The sequence below is a fragment of the Festucalex cinctus genome, chromosome 1 (genome assembly GCF_051991245.1).
Source record: "Festucalex cinctus isolate MCC-2025b chromosome 1, RoL_Fcin_1.0, whole genome shotgun sequence".
NCBI lineage: Eukaryota > Metazoa > Chordata > Actinopteri > Syngnathiformes > Syngnathidae > Festucalex > Festucalex cinctus.
In genome coordinates, this window is record NC_135411.1 from 60,276,267 (window position 1) to 60,295,929 (window position 19,663).

Genomic DNA, 19,663 nt, shown 5'->3' on the forward strand with positions numbered 1-19,663 from the left:
TTGTTTTGTTCATGTTTATACAATGCAGCTAGTTCAGAGCAAAATGCAAACTTACAGCACAAAATTTGCGAAAAAGGGCTTGAAAATAAACACGCTTATTGCTCAACTGCATTGGAGGGGAAGATTGTGGGAAAATTCATACTCCCCTCAAGCAAATGTTTTGTTTTTGTTTTTTGTGTTTTGACTCAACTTTTTAGTTGTCCGTTGATGATGTACTGTGTGCAGATGTGTTCTGGTGCAAATGCATCTCCTTATGTAAAGTCAGTCACATTTGCCATGAAAAATGTTGTTTATCCAAAATGGGATCATCCTTCATCAAGCGTGATATGAGAAGAAGAGAGGAAACGTGTGCAGAAGTGTCTTTTAGGCCCAGGAATGAATGTTTCTGATTATAGTCATAAAAGGTCATGTGGAATTGCATTATTACCCTTTACTACTGGCTTTAGTTAAAAATATGGGATCAAGTTATTTTATGTTAGTGTCATTGATCTTGGATTTCCAATTTATGGCAAAGCTTTTCTGGGGTTATGTGTGCATTTAGCAGTTACATTTTAACTAAAAGCTTAACAGTTTACATATTAGAGAAATATTGTTTAGTTCCTTTGTGTGGTTTTCTTTAATGGGTGTTTATTTTCATATATGTTGCATTTTAACTTTAAATATTTGGATATCCTTTGTGTGTGTGTGTGTGTGTGTGTGGGGGGGGGGGGGGGGGGGGGGGGGGTTGTCTATTTCATGTTATTTAAAAGGCCGCTAGTGACTTTGTGACTTGTGCTTTTTAATATATGGCGATGGAATGTTGCCTGAAATAAAATAAACTCTGAACTTACTGGAAGTTTTTGCATTTTCAATTGCATTTTTATATCCAAAAAAATCGTATGAACCCCAATTCCAATGAAGTTGAGACATTGTGTAAAATGTCAATTAAAAACAGAATGCAATGATTTGCAAATAATTTTCAACCTATATTCCACTCATTACAAAGACAAGACAATACAAAGACAGTTTTATGCCCCCTCGATCAAAGGTGGCTGCTCCCTGTTGTTCATTACGTATATGTTACACTTTAGGTTAAAGGTTTCAGAGCACCCATATTGGCTATCATAGCTATGCAGATAACCCACAACTATATTGATCGATGTCTCCAGATAACAGCACTTCAATTAACAAGTTGTGTGTCACTTTAAATGAACTGTCCATCCATCCGTCTTCTTCCGCTTATCCGAGGTCGGGTCGCAGGGGCAGCAGCTTTAGGAGGGAAACTCAGACTTCCCTCTCCCCAGCCACTTCAACCAGCTCCTCCGGCGGGATGCCAAGGCGTTCCCAGGCCAGCCGAGAGACATAGTCTCTCCAGCGTGTCCTGGGTCGTCCTTGGGGCCTTCCGCCGGTGGGACATGCCCGAAAGACCTCTCCAGGGAGGCGTCCAGGAGGCATCCGAGCCAGATGCAACTGGTTAAATGAACTGGTTGAACCAAAATTTCCTCCAACAAAACGGAGGTAATTGTTTTTGTCAATAAAGAAAATAGGATTGCTGTTAGTAACCACTTGGAGTCAGAGCATATTACGCCTATCAGGGTAAACAACATCTCCATTCCTAAAGGTTTTCCACTCGCTCCTAGTGAGTGGTTGAATTGTTAATTTTTTAAATTGTGCTATTGGTCTATGAATGGTGATTCTGTTCTGAATACACGAAGAAAACCATAATTGAATCTAAACCAGTAGGGCTCTGATGTCTTCAGACTCTGGTCACTTAGCAGAGGCCAGCTATTTCAGTTATGTAACTCAACTCAACTTTATTTATAAAGCGCTTTAAGAACAGGCGTTGCTGTATACAAAGTGCTGTACATAAACATCAGTTTTTCAGTAAACAAGAACAAAGCAAACATTTTGAAGTGTGAATACAGGTTGTTGTTTTTTTAACAAGTAAATACATTATACATCACTGAACAAATAAGTAATGAATAGAGAGATAAATAAATAAACAAATAAGTAGACTAAACATCAAAGTCATACACACCACAAAATAGAATAAGGGGCAAGGAACAAACAGTAAACAAATAGCATTTCACAATTCTTTCATGATAAAGGAAATGTCCATGAACTGTAATGAAAAAATGATAACTACAAAGATTGAAAATGAACTAATGTTGTGGGTTGAAACTGAACCTGCAGACAAAGCTTTTATCTTCTTCCTTCTTCAAAAGCACTTCTTTCATTTGGTCATTGTATGGTTCATGTCTGACTATTAGTGCAGTTTTCTGCCCTCACGGAAGGACATATTTTACTTTCAATAAAATGCTTTTATGGACTAATGGCTGTAATATATATATATATATATATATATATATATATATATTTTTTTTTTTTATTTATTTAGTAGTACATACATAACTATGTCATACTCTTTCATTTCCACCCTGTTACGCTAATCAGAGGGAACCTCAGACTCAGTGACGACTACCTGCAGGTCTCTTCTGCTGTGGAAGGTCAGTAGTTTGAAAAGTGAGTCACGCCGAAATGTTGCCTTATTAAACAATCGTGCATTTATCAGGGACGGTACAACACCGGGGATAGGGGTTAATAAATAATGTTATTACTCCAGAGTGTCACGCCACCACCAGAGTGGCGGGTCATGCTCTTATTTTTCACAGTCAGGTTCCTGTTTTATTTTGAAAATACTAACTCTCATCTCACCCCAGGTCACTTACCCTTCCTGCAGCTCACTGATTACTGGTCCACGCCCATGATTACCACCACCTGTTCCCAATCAACCCGGATATAAAAGCCACCTGAATCATTCCCTCAGTGCCGAAGTGTCACATCTCAGTGCATGGAAGCGTCCTCGCAGTCCTTGATCCACAGTCCTTGTTCTATGTCTTGCCTTGCCTTGCGCCCTTAGTTTGCCCCTTGTTTTCCTCCCTAGCGGAGCGCCTTTAGTTGTCCCTGTTTTTGAGTGCCCTTGTTTTATCTCCAGTTTGGAGCTCTTTTTGTTCTGCCTTTTTTCCCTCTTTGAGAGGTGTTTTTTGTAGTGATGGCAAAATGAAGCCCCGTAAAGCAGTGAAGCCCTGCAGTGAAATGCTTCACACACACGTAGGGGCTTCAAGATGATTCATTTCCTCGACTACGCCATCATGTGGACAGAAAAATGTATAACATGCTTGGTGCATGCAATAAAATGGTGGGGTGTAAATCATGCTCTAAATACAAAAGAATATATATTTGAAGAGTGTTTTAACATGAATTGTTCTGTGTTACTTTGTCTATGTTTGTGCTTATGCAACAAGTGAAAATGTGAAATAAGGAGGTAAAATAAAGTGCTTATTCATTTTTATTTAAAAACTATTTTTTCCGAAGTTTTTGGACTCAGGCGGTTTCTTTTTTTTGCAGAGAATTTCACCTGCTTTGGGAAAAAACTCTTTCACATGGTACTGATGAAGCAGGGGTGCATCGATATGAGATAGCAAGTTTGTATAGAATTGGACGCGTATATTTCTGTGATTCCCAGTACTGAAGGGGACTTTCAACTGTGAACAGAAAAATGTGAATTTTATGTGTTGTCACATTTTATTTTATTTTATTATTGGAATCTGTTAAAATAGTACCGTAATTGCAGTGCATTACCTTCTGAGGTGAGATCTGCTCAAAGTGCTCCTAAACAAGGGAAAATCTCTTTCTTGCTGGTTCCATCGCAAAAAGAGGCTCGTCAAATCGAATGCCAAAAGCAAAAAAAGTAGCGCAATAAGGGACCCGAAAACACAAAAAGTGAAGGGGAATCCATAGCGTTTCTTTGCCGCTTTTATTGCGAACTACACTCAAACCTAGCGAATCATTTCCTGAATCAGTCACGTGGTACACCTGCTTCGTGGGGCTTCAAACGTCACCACGTACGTCATCAACACACGCATTGACACGCCGTTCATGAACCACTCATCTGCATTACTCGGCACACGCTTCAGGGATTCGACCCGAGAAGCACATCACTAGTTTTTTGGTTCGATTCATTAAAGCTGCAGCCTTGTTGGCCAACTGTCACTCTGCGTCTGAGTCCTACCTCCTCGCTTCGTGTCAGTACACTTCGGCCAGCATGGACCCAGCGGAGAAGTTGGAGATCTGGCTGCAGACCCAAGAGACTCGCATGTCGCACCAGGAGAAGGTCCAGCAAGCCATGGCCACCCGGATGGGGGAACTTGCTGGACAAGTGCAGGAGCTGGTGAGCTACCTACAACTCTCCACGCCGACCGTCACGAAACCAGAGACCGCAGAACCACCGATCCCGACTCCAGCCTTGGCCGGGGCTGGATTGAGACTGGCTCCCCGGAGCGATACTCGGGAGACCAAGGACAATGTCCGGCATTCCTGACCGAATGCGACTTACACTTTGAACTCTCACCACAGGCTTTCCCCACAGACCGTTCCCGCGTGGCCTTCATGATTTCCCACCTGACGGGACGAGCCAGAGACTGGGCCACCGCGGAATGGGCACGGCACTCCCCGACTTGCTCAACTGCAGCCGGGTTTAGCAGGGCACTTCGTCTCGTGTTCGATCCCACCAACATGGATCGGGAAAAGACTCGAGAGCTAAGCAACCTCAGACAAGGCCGAGAATCGGTTAATGACTATGCTATCCGAATATATTCCGAACTCTAGCGACCAAGAGTGGCTGGAATGATACAGCCCTCTTTGACCATTTTTTGAAGGGGCTCTCTGCCGCTATGCAAGAACTCCTACTGCCCGTGGACTTACCTCGCGACTTGGACTCATTGATCTCGCTGGCCATCCGCACCGATCACCGACGGCGAGATCTCATGCATACCAGCGGTCACCATCGAAGGACCGGCTCCGAATTCTTTCGGCACCCCGCAGCAAGGGATTCACCACAAGGGGCACCTCCCCAGTCATCCACCGCGGGGAGGCCCAGCGAGATTGGCGAGGAGCCGATGCAGCTTGACCGCGCCCGACTGACTCACCATGAACGCCAGCGACGTCGTCAAGAGGGGCGGTGCTACTATTGTGGAGAAAGAGGACATTTGGTGGTAGCTTGTCCCACCCAGCGAGGCCCTCCGGTGACTTCCGAGACTCCCAAACAGGTCAAGAACCGAAAACTCACGCAAGTCACGATTTCCTGCAATGCCATTTCCACAGACCTACTAGCTCTCATCGACTCCGGTGCGGACGAGAGCCTCATGGATTGGGGTCTGGTGAAAAAATTGCAGGCAGGCACGGAACCACTTTCTACCCATATGAGGGCCAGGGCGCTCAATGGCAAAGACTTATTCCTCATCACGCATGTCACAGAGCCACTCGAGATCCACATTGGGCAGCACAGAGAACTCCTTCGTTTTCATGTCTTCCGCTCCCCATCACACACACTGGTCCTGGGTCACCCCTGGTTACAGATGCACAACCCCCGCATCGACTGGCGATCAGGGCGAGTCCTGGACTGGGGAGGTGATTGTGAACACCATGGGGTGGAGCGGCCAGCGGCAGAGGCACCTCCCGCTGCTATCCGACAGGTGTCTCTTGTGAATGACCAGGATTACCCGGACCTGAACACCGTTCCCACCTGCTATCATCCTCTCAGGGAGGTGTTCAGCAAAACCAAGGCCATGTCACTTCCCCCACATCGATCCTATGACTGTGCAATTGAGCTGATTCCTGGGTCTTCCATTCCCAAAGGGAGATTGTACTCGGTTTCGGGCCCCGAACGCAAGGCCTTAAACGAGTACATCGACACTTCTTTGAAAGCAGGACTTATCCGGTCATCGCCAGCTGGAGCTGTTTTTTTCTTTGTGGGCAAGAAGGATGGCTCGTTACGCTCTTGTATTGACTACAGCCCCCTGAATGAAATCACAGTCAAGAACCGTTATCCTCTGCCTCTGATGTCCTCAGTATTTGACCAGCTCCAGCAAGCCAAGGTGTTCACCAAATTGGATCTTCGCAACGCCTATCATCTTGTCCGTATTCGTGCAGGGGATGAGTGGAAGACCGGCTTCAATACTCCCCGAGGCCACTATGAATACTTAGTCATGCCCTTTGGACTCACGAATGCGCCAGCGGTTTTCCAGGCCATGATTAACGACGTGCTCAAGGACTTCATCGACCAGTTCGTATATGTTTATTTGGACGACATATTGATCTACTCACCGGACTTGAAAACCCACCAGCACCATGTCACCCAAGTCTTGAAACGCCTGCTTGACCACCAACTCTATGTAAAGGCTGAGAAGAGCCTTTTCCACACCGATACCATCTCATTTCTGGGATTCGTTGTATCCCCGGGCAAGGTCGAGATGGAGTCGGAGAAGGTCAGCGCAGTCAGGGACTGGCCCACACCTGAATCCAGGAAGAAGGTGCAACAATTCCTGGGATTCGCCAACTTTTACAGACGCTTCATCCGCAACTTCAGCTCCATCGCAGCTCCACTCCATGCCTTGACCTCCCCACAGCAACGCTTCACCTGGACCCCGGAAGCCAACACCGCATTCAATGAACTCAAGAAACGATTCACAGAGGCCCCGATACTCAGAGTTCCTGATCCTACCCGCCAGTTTGTGGTCGAGGTGGATGCCTCCAATCTGGGTATCGGGGCCGTCCTATCCCAAAGGAGCCAGGAAGATGGAAAAGTGCACCCCTGTGCATTCTTGTCCCGAAAGCTCTCCAAGGCTGAGCGCAATTACAGCGTGGGAGACCGGGAACTCCTGGCGGTCAAGGTCGCCCTAGAAGAGTGGAGGCACTGCCTGGAGGGCGCGGAACACCCCTTCATCATATGGACAGATCACCGCAACCTGGAGTATCTACGCCAGGCAAAAAGACTGAACCCCCGACAGGCCAGGTGGTCATTGTTTTTTAACAGATTTTCTTTTTCTCTGACTTACAGACCTGGAAGCAAGAATGTCAAAGCAGACGCTCTCTCACATATTCATGACCCGGAAACCACAGCAATTGAACCTGAACCCATCCTGCCTAAAGACTGCATAATAGGAACCATGTCCTGGCAAATAGAAGAGGAGGTCAAGGAGGCACTCCAGGACACAATCACGCCGAAGGAGTGTCTTTTCGTCCCGGAGACCCTAAGAGCACAGGTGATCAACTGGGCACACACCTCCCGTCTGTCTTGTCACCCAGGTACTCGCAGGACCCTGTTTGCTGTCGCCCGAAGATTCTGGTGGCCTTCTATGGAGTCCTCGGTACAGGAATATGTAAAGGCCTGCCCAGTCTGTGCTCGGAATAAATCGTCGAATCAACCCCGGATGGGTCTCCTTCAGCCTCTGCCGATCCCCTCAAGACCCTGGGCTGAAATCTCGATGGACTTTGTCACTGGACTTCCCACATCAAATGGTAAAACCACAATACTTACAGTTGTTGATCGCTTCTCAAAGATGGTCCGATTCATTCCATTACCCAAACTACCCTCCGCCAAGAAAACAGCCGAGATAATGATTGACCAAATATTCAGAACCCATGGATTCCCGCGACACATTGTGTCCGACCGCGGGCCCCAGTTTGTTGCGCGTTTTTGGAAAGAGTTTTGCAGAGCCATAGGAGCCAAGGCGACCTTGACCTCAGGCTACCACCCAGAGGCCAATGGACAGGCCGAGAGGCTCAACCAACAGCTGGAGACCGGGCTGCGATGCTTGGTCTCCCAAAATCCGTCCTCATGGAGTAAGAACTTGGTCTGGGTTGAATTGGCACATAACTCTTTACCTACCTCTGCCACAGGAATTACGCCTTTCAAATGTGTGCACGGATACGATCCGCCGTACTTCGCGGACCTGGAGGAGGAAGCCTCAGTCCCTTCGGTCCTCGCCATGACCCGCCGATGTCGCCGAATCTGGTCAGCAGCTCGACTGGCACTTCAACGTCAAGGCGACAGGGTGAAAAGAGCTGCTGACCGGAAGAGGAAGGCCGCACCACAGTACCAGCCAGGCCAGAAGGTATGGCTTTCGACAAGAAATCTTCACCTCAAAGTTCCCTGTCCAAAGTTGGCCCCAAGATTCGTGGGGCCATTCCCGATTGCAAAGACTATAGGTCCTGCCGCCGTGCGCCTTCGCCTGCCTCGATCCCTCCGCACCCACCCCACCTTCCACGTGAGCCAGGTCAAGCCAGTCCAGGACAGTTCCCTGGTCCCGCCCGAGCCTGCGCCGCCTCCTCCGGAGATGGTGGAGGGGGGCCCAGTCTATAAAGTGAGGAAATTATTGGACGTCAGAAAGCGGGGCCGGGGACACCAATACCTGGTTGACTGGGAGGGTTACGGGCCTGAAGAACGGCAATGGGTGCCCGCCCGATTCATTGTAGACCCCTCCCTCATCGACGATTTTTACGATGAACACCCCGAGATTCCTGGGCCGTCGAGAGCCGGCCGTTGAGGGGGGGGGTACTGTCACGCCGCCACCAGAGTGGCGGGGTTATGCTCTTATTTTTCAGTCAGGTTCCTGTTTTATTTTGAAAATACTAACTCTCCTCACCCCAGGTCACTTACCCTTCCTGCAGCTCACTGATTACCGGTCCACGCCCATGATTACCACCACCTGTTCCCAATCAACCCGGACATAAAAGCCACCTGAATCATTCCCTCAGTGCCGAAGTGTCACATCTCAGTGCATGGAAGCGTCCTCAGTCCTTGTTCGATGTATTGCCTTGCCTTGCCTTGCCTTGCCTTGCCTTGCCTTGCCTTGCCTTGCCTTGCCTTGCCTTGCCTTGTCTTGCGCCCTTAGTTTGCCCCTTGTTTTCCTCCCTAGTGGAGCGCCTTTAGTTGTCCCTGTTTTTGAGTGCCCTTGTTTTATCTCCAGTTTGGAGCTCTTTTTGTTCTGCCTTTTTTCCCTCTTTGAGAGGTGTTTTTTGGTTCGATTCATTAAAGCTGCAGCCTTGTTGGCCAACTGTCACTCTGCGTCTGAGTCCTACCTCCTCGCTTCGTGTCACAGAGATTGAATTAATAATAATAATAATAATAATAATAATAATAATAATAATAAATACAAATTCAATAAATAAGGTTATTACACCAGAGATTTGATATTTATGGAAGCCCATCCCGCCAGTATAAACCGTCAGAAACTACGGAGCCCTAAGGTGACATGGTAGAAAGAAAAAGAAAAACTTTGCGTTCCCTCGCAAAACATTACTTTCTCTCGCAAAGATTGCGAGGGAACGCTCCGTAGTTCTGACGGTGTATTGGCTGTTATCCAAGTATCGCCGAGGCGGGACTCGTGTAGGATGTAGATCAAAAGATAAAAGTGAAAGTAAGCTGTCAGAAAAACAATGTGCGCCGTCTGGGATAAAAGCAGCTGAACTTCATCGACACCGAAACGCGGTGAGTCCACGAAGAACTTTCATTCGTTATTGTTTTGTTGACGACCTCATCATGTACGACGAGGAAATGAGAACACCGGCGAGGAAATGAAATGAAATTAGTGCAACGGGGCGAACATGTATGTGAACAAGCGCGTGGAACAGGACGCCACTATAGCGAATAAGTTTTAAGATTTAAAGATTATTTCTTTCGTCAGTAGCACAAACAAGCTGCTTTCAGTCAGACGGGCTGCCTGAGTCTTTCTTTCACCCTTCACACAAGTTATTTATTTATTTATTTTTAATGGGTGCGTAGCTACTTAATCTTAACGATGTTCAATCGTTTCTTAATATCCTCCAGATGCAAAATGTAATGACCAAATAGAGAGAAAAAAAAAAAAACAGCCGAAGAAAGAATGACGTTTGTGCCACGTGTTGATGGGGCAAGTATATAAGGGTGCATAGAAGCCGGTGGGGGGCTTCATGCGCCATGTTGCTAAGTGTTTTGTTGGGAATTGGATCGTATCCAACCCTAAAAAAAATGCATTGCACTTTATTGGCAGGCTTCTTTCACTTTTGAGTGTCCCACATACAAAAGCTCCTACTTGTACTGTTATTTCCAAACTATGGCCTGGGGACCATTTGAGGCCCACCGTCCAATTTAGTGGCCCACACCCCGCCAGGGGCATTGCGAGGGATAAAGCCACCGGGCCACGGGGCCCGCCCTATACTACATTGGTCCCCAGCCACTGGTGGTGGTATAATAAAAAATAAACAAAAATAGTGAAAAACAGCCTGCATGGTGAGACTTCAATATTTTTTTAGGCTGAATCTTAAACTATTTCTCTTGTATTTCAACTTAGCCTACAGTAGTCCTACTTTAAAATCAACTACCAACCCACCTACTATAAAATGCAATTACAGTAGATCACGTCCACCCAAGTCAGGAATCGAACCCACACTCCAGCCACTTCTCTGGTTTGAGAGCGGAAAATACTGCTTGTGAGCTAAAATGTCAGGCCACCAATGTGTGATGAAGTGTCAGTGAGGTTATGAGTAAAAATTGGGGTTTCTACTTTTACTTTGGGATTTTTTCATGAAAAAATAAAATAAAAATACATACAATCAAAACAGACTTTTTTTTTTTTAAATTAAGTTATTTATTTATTTATTTATTTTTAACCCCGTGCCCTACATTCCTCGCGGTCGACTTGAGAGCAGTTGAGGTCTACCAGTCGACCGCGATCATCTGGTTGGGAAAATTGCCAGTAGTTTAAAACAGTCATTAATTTGAGAATTACAGTATATGCCTTCACCAGGGCTGGACTGGCCATCTGGCATTGAGGGCAGATGCCCAGTGGGCCAGCCTATTTTGGAGCCAATGCAGTGCTTTTTCATGATTATTTGCCTACATTTTACCACAAGAGACTGGGCCACAATTTAGAAGGGCCAGTCCATTGATCCAGTTCAAAGATAGATAGCCAACTGAAACATCATCAATAAACATCAGTGGCAGAACTACATATTAGGCAAGACTGGCTGGTGGGCCGAAGTCAAAATGCCAATGGAGAGTCTGATATGATATTGTTTGGAAGTTTCACTTCCTTGCTGAAGCCTTTTGTCTCTTGACTTTTCTATCTATCTTTGTTTGCTATTTAACTCATTCACTCCCAAAAACGTATTTATACGTTTTTTAGGTTTTTGTTTGCTAGAGTTTTTGTATGAAGGCTTTGATGCAGTTTATGACCTGAAGTGGTCGCTTAAAGCGATGGTAGTTATTACAAAAAACAAAACAAAAAAAAAAAACAAACGGTGGCAGGTGGCAGCAAAGTATAAGAGATCAACCAGGTCCATGTTGCAACACCCTCTTTTTCCCAAGTGTTTTCAACAGGTTTGTGAATAACGATGAAACTTAGCTAATTCTAATGCTAATTGCTACAAAACATAAAAACAGATAAAAAAAAAAATATACCGTCCTTTTTTTTTTTTCCTGATGAAAGAAGAGACACATTTGTCTTTTGGTAGGTTCCATGTTTTTATAGCAATAGAACATGAAAATGGCTGGGAGTGAATGAGTTAATAAAGTGCAGTGGAAATGAAGATAGCATCACTTATGAAACAACAGCTTGAAAGGTAAAAATTCATTTATGCAGGCTAATGTAGTTGGGTTACTCGGATACTTGTAAAGGAAGCATTTTACAAATGCCTCTAAATTGGACCCAAATGTCTCCCAGCCGTGCAATCCCCTTGGAGTTGTCTGGTTTGAATTGACAAAACATTAAACGAAAACATGCAGTATGTCTTGAAAACCCACTAAACAGAATGCTAGAAGTTGACATGAAGCAGAAGAAGGTAGACTTTCGATGCAAAAAAAAAACACACAAAAAAAACAAAAAAACATGACCACATAAGAAACCAGGGAAATCGACAAAACAAATTTAATAGTACAAGAGGGGCAAATGAGCTTGTCCCTTTCTTGTCCAGCAAAAAGAGAAAATATACTTCAACTGCAATGTGTACTATTTTCTTTTTTTTTTTTTTTTTTTTTTGAGCTCAGAATTGTTCATTCGGTAGTCTTACCGATTCAACGTCTTGTCATCATTGCTCTTTTTTTTTTTTTTTTTTTTTTTTTTGTGTGTGTGTATGTGTGCGTGCGTTTGCGTGCGTGCGTTTGCGTGCGTGCGTGCGTTTGCGTGTGTGCGTTTGCGTGCGTTTGCGTGCGTGCGTGTGCGTGCGTGCAAATACGTATAAATTTATACTCATTCATTCACCTAAAACCTTATAAATATCCCATTACCCTTCGCCTTAACCAGGTACTTCAGAATCTTGCCAGAGTCATGAGATTTAAATGGTCAGGAGACCAGAGAAAAGGTCAGAAAAAAAAAGAAATAAAGAGAAAAGAAAGGTAAATCAAAGTGACATCCAGCACCGACCAAACACTTCCTGCCTTCCCCATGATTACAAAATCAAAGTCTTACGCCAACCCCGGAAGCCTCTAAATTCCAGCAAATTTAGCGAGATCTCAAGAGCCCAGAGGAAAAACTAAAGAGAGGAAGGAGGGAAGGATCGATAAGGCAGAGTGAGATCAATAGAAGCCAGTACATCCAATCCATCAAAGTGAAGTCCAGCACCAACAAGACCCCTCCTGCGTGGTTACAAAACCAGAGTCTTATGCCAACCCCAGAAACCTCATACTTCTAATAAATTAAGATCTCAAGTGACCAGAGGAAAAACTAAAGAGAGGAAGGAGGGAAGGATAGATAAAGCAAAGTGAGAACCACAGACACCAGCACCAACTGATTCAAGGGGCTGTGGGAGGGAGAGGGTACTTCTGTTGAGTTTCAGTAGATGCTGGTGCGACGGATCTGGCATGCATAAGGACCACCACCAAAGAAAGAAGCCGTCAACCGCGGTCCAGCAAAGCGAGCACCCCCCCCCCCCCCCCCCCCCGGAATCCCCAGGCCGCGGCAGCACCAAGGCCACCCCCAAGCCACCCGAGCGGACACCGGTCGGCGAGCCGACCCAGACACCCGGAACACCCCCGCCCCAGCCCCGGCCCACACCCCCGAGCCCAAGGCCGCAGAACGAGGCCCAGCGGGCCCCCACAGCGCCCCACCGGTCCCCAGCCCCCATCCCCCCACGACCCCCCCGCACCCCACCCAAACCCGCCATCCACCACGACCCAGGCCCCACCACCCCCGACCCCCAAACCCCCGAACACACCCCGACCCCCAGCACCCAACCCCCCACCCACCCATACCTCCACCCCCCCCCCCCAAACAAGCCGCCCCCCCCCCCCGCGAACCCGGCCCCCCGCGAGAACCCCCCCCCCCCCCCCCCCGGAAACCGGCACCGGGCAGCAGCGCAGAGAGGGAAGATGTGCCCACCCCACCTCCAGCCGCGCGAGATTTGCACAGCGGCGGGAGGGGGGAAGCAGAGGAGGAAGCACCAGGGGAGAAGGCGGAACACCAGAACACCGAGCCCGGTGGGGAGAGGCCCCGGTCGTCACGCCAGAGTACTAGTGACACCTAACCCTGTTACTGAGTCCGCCAGCTCGCCGACTGGCGAGCTCTACCCTTACACCGTGAATGTGGCCCCACCCAGTGTATATACAAGTGTGTGCGTGTGGTGCATTAAAATTGGGAGCAGGTGAGTCGGAGCAGAGGGAAAAAATTTCCCCTACTCCGACACACCCGTATCCCCCCCAAAAAAATGAATATGTATATGTGTGGTGCATTAAAAAAGGGAATGGAGGGACAAAGTGGTGGGGCAGGGACACAAATGGGGGGGACCACAGCGCTGCCAGGCACTGCAGTCCATCCCCTCTGATGGCTCCCCGCCCCAACTCACCCCTCCCCTTGGACGTGAGGTGCATTAAAATTGGAGGGGAGTTGAAGGGTGAAGACGGTGTTTCCACCCTTCCCCACCCCACCAAGAAATGTGTTGTGTGCCCTATGTGTATATTTACAAAGTGTATAGTGCAAGCTAGTGAAGTGAGTAAGAGGAGCGACCAGCGGGGCCTCACCCAACCCGGCGGGTGTAGGTGGCACGCCCGCCCCCCAGCACCCCCACCCCCACCCGCCCCCCACCTCATCCACCCGGCACCACAATGGGCGGACAGCCAGCGCAGCAGGGCTACCGGACAGCCCACCGGCCACCGGAGCCCGCCCGGGGCGCCAGGAGTTATACCGGAGTGGGGCAGGCCCCAAACCCTCGCCCGGCCCCCGGAGCCCGACGCCCGGGCCGGGGAGGGAGCCCCAGGCCCAGGGAGAGGGAGGGGGAGGGGCCGCAGGGCAGACAGGGAAGGGGGGGTGTGTACTATTTTCAATTTCAAGATACAAACTGGGACATGTATTGTACATCTAGAAAATGTGAGTTATCTTTGAGCTCATTGGCCTGAGTGGTTGTATGTCTGTTATTTATGTGCCCTGTGATTGGCGGACCCGTCTAGGGTGTACACCATCAAGAATGCACGTCTTTAAAACGTCTTCTCTCTTGTCATTTCCTCTACTTTCATAGCGTGAGCCTGGATGTTTGCAGTAGCAGAATGACATGGAGGTTCGGCCCCAAGCTGTGTCTCATTGTAAGTAACCGCACAGCATCCAGCAACAACATAGACAATAAATATAAAGTCTATTTTTACTGTGGGTAGTAGACAGTAGAATATGCAGAGGTGGGTAGAGTAGCCAAAAACTGTACTCAAGTAAGAGTAGCGTTACTTCAAAAAATCATGTTACTCAAGTAAAAGTAAAAAGTAGTCATTAAAAAATTTACTCAAGAAGAAGTAAAAAAGTATTCGCCGAAAAGAATACTCAAGTACTGAGTAACTGCTTGAACATTGTAATCAGACAGACAAAAACATTCATTTTGTTGGGGTGAACCCTCTGTTGACACAAAAAAAATATCAGGCTATGAGTTTACAGGCGAGTAAGCCATTGAAATCACACATTCAGTTCAATTTGCAAAGTTAAATTAAGTTAACTATATTAGAGTAGGATTTCTGATGATTAATGTATTAAATCGCCTGAAAATATTGTGGTCACTACATTTCTGTAAATATCCATCCAGCAGAGCAATTAGAAACTTGTACTTTTAAGCCTAAATCTTTTATGTTTACAAATGCTATCATTGCTACATTGAATATGACGTTGATATGTTTTCTTACCAGGTTCTGGCATGACATGGAGTCAAGTGTTTATCTGTTCCCAAAACTATCTTTACCGTGAATAATTTGACACTTAGTGGCTACCGCCAATTCATGCCTCCATATAACATGTGTCGTCATCTGTTTCATTTATAGCAACAGTAAACAAAGTATTTGCAAAAGAGTCTATGTGAAAAGGTCCTTTTCAACACTAAAGACAAATACCTGCCTAAATACAGCAAAAAGGGAATTTAGGTCCAACTTACCGCGACATGTTAACTCAGGTTCGATGTGGAATTTTTACATGCCAAAATGTCCGTTTGTTTCGGCAGACACATAAGACACCGCTTTATAAAGCTGTTATTGCGCGTGGCGTGTAAGGTAAACATGCTAATTATTTGAGGCCATGCGTGTTCGCCTTCGTCCTCTCCAGCTGCCATGTTCCAAACACCGCCTGTGGTCATGTGACCGCATTGTTATGTCTGATTGGTAGAAAGTTAAGGGAAGGAGTCGTCATGTGATTATTGTTGTTACGTCTGATTGGTGAAACGCAGTCATGTGGCAAACCGCTGTTGGCGTCTCTGGTAAAGATAATGAACGAAAAAAAGGAGAAAAAAAAGAAGTAACGACTTTAGTGTAGCCAAATATAGCAGAGTAAGAGTAGCGATCCTTCTTCACACATCTACTCAAGTAAAAGTAAAAAGTATTGTGTGGTAAAACTACTCTTAGAAGTACATTTAAAAAAAAAAAAAAAAAAAAAAAGTTACTCAAGTACATGTAACAGAGTAAATGTAACTCATTACTACCCACCTCTGAGAATATGTAACGTTTGTACAGCTTCCATTACAATACAATATACATATGCAGGGCCGGTCTGGGACTCATTTTCAGCCCAGGAGTTTCAGGGCTCAGACCAGCCCAATTTAGTTCACATTTTAATGAACATACACAAATAAATGGGATAAGAAATTTTACACTTCACAAGACACACTTACCAAATGAAGTTAAACCAGCAAGATTAAGGCAGATAAAACTGCACTTCCTGTTGTACTCTTATTTTGAAATGTGTTCTCACCACTTCTGGTGCACACTGGGGTATGTGCCACGGAAGAGGCGGGACTGTTTTTTGCACATCAGTTTGTTTCCGGTTCGGTTTGCGACATGTGGGCTGCGTCAAAAATACTCGTGCTTCCGACTTTGTGCCCCTGGGTTGCGCGTTCGCAACCCGGACTGGAAACAAACTGATGTGCAAAAAATCACGTCCCGCCTCTTCCGTGGCATATACCCCCTACTGAGCTGACTGACGCAAACTTGAAGAGCGCAACGGTAATCGTAGGTGACTTTCCCATCATCCTTTGTTGCTGTTATTAGTAACACTTGAACAGACAAGGTTTATTACAGTTATTTTGTTTATTGTTTCTATTTGTGGATTAAAGTTTTGATACTTTTGATATTAAATTATTGCAACTTGGTGACACCCTAACAAAGGCAGGCAGTCAGTGCTTTATATAATGGCCTGAAAGGGTGATTGAAGATACAGTTGAGATGAGATGGCTGCTCTTTATTTATGGGCTGATTTTTATTTATGGGCTGATTACGTGTGGGCAGCTGCTTGTGCAATTTTGAAACAATGTGTGGGCCCCTGCCTGCTGATTCGCGGCCCACTGGGAATTGTCCCGCCCCTCTAGATGGCCCAATCCGTGCCTGTACATACGAGTACATGGTGAAAGGTGTTGAATTGTTGGCTCATGTAAAGTATTGTTGGATATGTCATGTATTTCAGCTGCAGTCATACAAACTAAGGAGACAAATGATTGGAGTTTTACATTGTGTAATACATTTCGCAATTGTCTTAATATAACATGACTGACATACATCAAGATAGACACTTTTTTAAACTCAACTCAACTCAACTCAAGGCGTACATGTATGCACATGCCATTGACACATTTGTCTGTTACAGGTATTCCTGAGTTTGACTAAACCTTCAAAAGAGAACTGTAAAGACTATTTTACAGATGAGGAATGGGTATGTTTTTCTTTGTACAAGTATTTGCACACGATCCTGAACAATATTGTCACTTGTCACAGCAAAGTAGCACACCAGCATTGTCACTGGGGCTGGTCCCCTAAAAACAAACAAACAAACAAACAAACAAACAAACAGACAAACAAACAAAAACAAAAGGTTAAGCAGGTGATGCACAAGCTTAGATTTTTGCATGATTTTTATTTTTTTTTCCTTTTCAATGACTCCGCCACACTGCTGGCAATGAGGAAACGTGTGATGATAACCATGCAACAGGAAAATGGAACTTGTTGCAAAAGGGTCTGGCTACTCATTACAATATACGGTATATTGAAAACCTGATACTGATACCTGAGAAAGCAGCACAGAATGAAAATAATTGTCACATTGTAAATGTCACATTCTCATTCCTTGTCACATCTTGTAGGTGTTTCTTGAAAAGCACATTTCATTAAAGTTATCTCATGATTTGAATTTAGTATGTCAAGGGGTCATGAGGAGGAGTATGGTATGAAACATCATATATTTAAATGTAGGGCTGTAAAATTAATCGAAATTTAATTACAATTTCAATTATTACACAACAAAATCAGCATAATCGCAAAAAAAATATTAATATTAATACTATTTTTAGTTGTTTAAATTTAAACATTTGCATCTTCTTCTTTTTTTTTACATTATAAAATAACTAATTTTATAAATTGTTTCACCCAAAAGGAACTTGCATAATTAGTGTTTCAAAGAATTGTATTTGTCTTAATAATTTCTATTTGTTTTTTTTTACATTTAAACATTTTCTTGTTTTGTAACAAAAAATAAATAATTGTCCTACTGCATAGTGCACATGCTGCACTCCGACTTTCCAACTTCAAGTTTTTGCCAACATAAATAAATATATATTATTATAAATTCTGTTTGATGCAAAAGGAACTTTGATTGATTGATTTTTATTGAACATATAAACAAGCAAACAGCAGAAAAAAACAGAAATTAAAAGAAAAGAAAACCCCAATAAAATCATCAATCAATCATAGTTTACATGTTCAAAAGGGAGTAGGAAAAAGCTTTTTAAAAAAAACTTACATAACAATAGTGTTTCTATTCAATTTTTTTTTTAAATAAATAAATTAATTAATTAATTAATTAATTAACCAATAAATAAATACATGTTTGGTCCAAAGGGATCTTGCATAATTATAATGTTTTTAAAAGAAATACATTAATTCATTAATTCATTAATTCATTAATTCATTAATTAACCAACAAATGTATACATAAATAAATACATAAATAAATAAATAATGTTTGGTCCAAAAGGAACTTACATAATTATTACAGTGTTTCAATTTTATTTATTTTTTTATTGGTTTTAATGTTTTTAAATTCTTATTATTATGATTATTACTTGTTCCATAATTGAGCAATGTCACTAAACTGGAATCCTTATTTTTGTCAAACAGGTACATGCCACTGAACTTACAATGGTTTCGCTTGTCATGACAGAAGACATTACAGTAAGTCACTCGTCAAACTCGATTGATTTATTGTCTCGATAGATTCATATACGCGCATTATGATGTCTCTTTTTCTTTCAAGAATGTAGTGGAGTGTACTTTGGAAAGCTACTGTTTGCAAGACAAGATGTGTCATTTGTTGAGTGACTGTTTTCACAGAGATGTGAGTGAGTAAATCGGAAAGGATCATTTGACCGTTTTTGTGTTCATTATCAGAATAGCTTACTGCTAATACTAATTATGTAAATGTTTCTTTTCACACTTCAGGCCACATCAACAAGTGAAAAGTGTAAATCTGTGGGGAATGTTACTGTTCATACTCATCACTTTATGTGCCTGTTAGCCAGAGTGGTGGATTCCCAAAAAACTGTAAATGGTTCGTATCGCACCGTTCATTTATTTGTTCCTCTTCTCAATTTCAATTTTGTTTTCTGTCAATTCATCTCCATACAATTTCAGTTCTTAACATACTTTCTTTAGGTTTTATCGTTGTAAATCTTTTCTAAAAAATAGGTTAGCATTCTTTATCAATCTCCTGTTCATAAAAGGTGTTCACACCCTAGTTAGGGGTGTTGCTATATGTTCAGTATAAATGAGCTTGTTTCCTTTCAGAATCAAGATTTTCTTTGCAATACTATATTTCAAAATACTCGATTGGAAACACGATTTGTTAATTAGTACACACAAAAAAGTAGTGTAGTTTTCTGAACAAGTGTAAGCCATGTTGCACAAATAATTCGAACCCGAGAAAAAGAACACTTGTTCCTTCCAGGCCTAGCAGACATGTTGCTATCCATAAAAGTCATGGAGGTCATAGAAAATACTATATATGTAGTTATTTTTGTTGTCGGATGTATTCATTTTTTGCATTAGTTAACTTGATTAAACTGAAGATTTTGTAATCTACGCTTTCTATTATCAACCTTACTTTCATGTTGTAAGCTAAACACATATTCTACACAAAACATTTTGTCAAAATTTTGGAAATTGTTCTTGTGTTCATTGAGATATCGAATAAAATCTTTTTTTTCAAAGGGACTATATTCATATATGCTGAGTACTTTCTATATATATATTGTAGAAAAGCGAAATTCATGGATTCATTAAAACATGGGAAATACTTTTCAGATGGCCATTTCTTAAGTAATTCTAACCTCTTAAGATGTTGATTTTTAAATTTTTCTTAGC

The 19,663-nt window shown here is 43.9% G+C and overlaps 1 long non-coding RNA gene across 1 annotated transcript; it reads left to right on the forward strand.

Annotated features, from left to right (window-relative positions):
- Positions 1-14,106: 14,106 nt before the first annotated feature.
- On the forward strand, positions 14,107-19,379 carry LOC144002862 (uncharacterized). Its single transcript, XR_013278830.1, has 5 exons — positions 14,107-14,371; positions 16,896-16,961; positions 18,422-18,475; positions 18,558-18,642; positions 18,743-19,379. It is a non-coding gene; the product is annotated as an uncharacterized LOC144002862 (long non-coding RNA).
- The last annotated feature ends 284 nt before the right edge of the window (positions 19,380-19,663 follow it).